Source organism: Centrocercus urophasianus, unplaced genomic scaffold (assembly GCF_019232065.1).
Source record: "Centrocercus urophasianus isolate 14NV4802_14NV808 unplaced genomic scaffold, USGS_Curo_1.0 seq_727, whole genome shotgun sequence".
NCBI lineage: Eukaryota > Metazoa > Chordata > Aves > Galliformes > Phasianidae > Centrocercus > Centrocercus urophasianus.
Window position 1 is genome coordinate 11,058 of NW_024885341.1, and position 586 is coordinate 11,643.

Here is a 586-nt window from a genome sequence, read left to right on the forward strand (position 1 = left end):
CGAGCCTTGTGCCCGAGCCTTGTGCCCGAGCCTTGTGCCCGAGCCTTTCCCTCCCGCCGGGCTCCAACCCCGGGGGCGATCCCAAACGCCTCTACTGTGCTCAGCTGCGGGCGTTTAATGAGGAAGCGAAACCGAGGGAACCGCAGCATTAGTGTATCTCTTCGTATTTTAATAATGGTACTTAAATCCCGGCCAACTTCCCCCGCCTGCCCTCCGCCCCGCTCTTCCCAGCGCGGCTCAGCCCAGGGCCTCTTCCCATGCGGCGCCGGGAGGCTGGGAAACAGGGGGGGGGGGGGGGGGAGAATTACCCTGAGCTCACCCCCCCAGCCCCATCCAGCTCCGTGCCCGCCCCCGGACCGGACCCCAAACCCCGAGGAAGGCACCGCGGTGGGGTCTCGGCGCACTGCGCACACTGCGGGGCTGTGCCGGATGGATGGTCGGGATTTAGGGTGCACCAAAGGGTGCTGCTGTGTGAGTAGAAGAAAGGGCGATTAGTCAAAACTCTTTTCCTTTTCTTTTTCTATTTTTCTTTTCTTTTCTTTTTCTTTTTTTTCTTATTTCTTTTTTTTCTTTTTTTTTTTTTTTT

The 586-nt window shown here is 57.7% G+C and overlaps 1 protein-coding gene across 2 annotated transcripts in view; it reads left to right on the plus strand.

Moving 5' to 3' along the window:
* Window positions 1-586, plus strand: part of GATA3 (GATA binding protein 3) — a 17,689-nt gene that overhangs the window by 3,425 nt on the left and 13,678 nt on the right. The gene's annotated exons all lie outside the window — the stretch shown is intronic.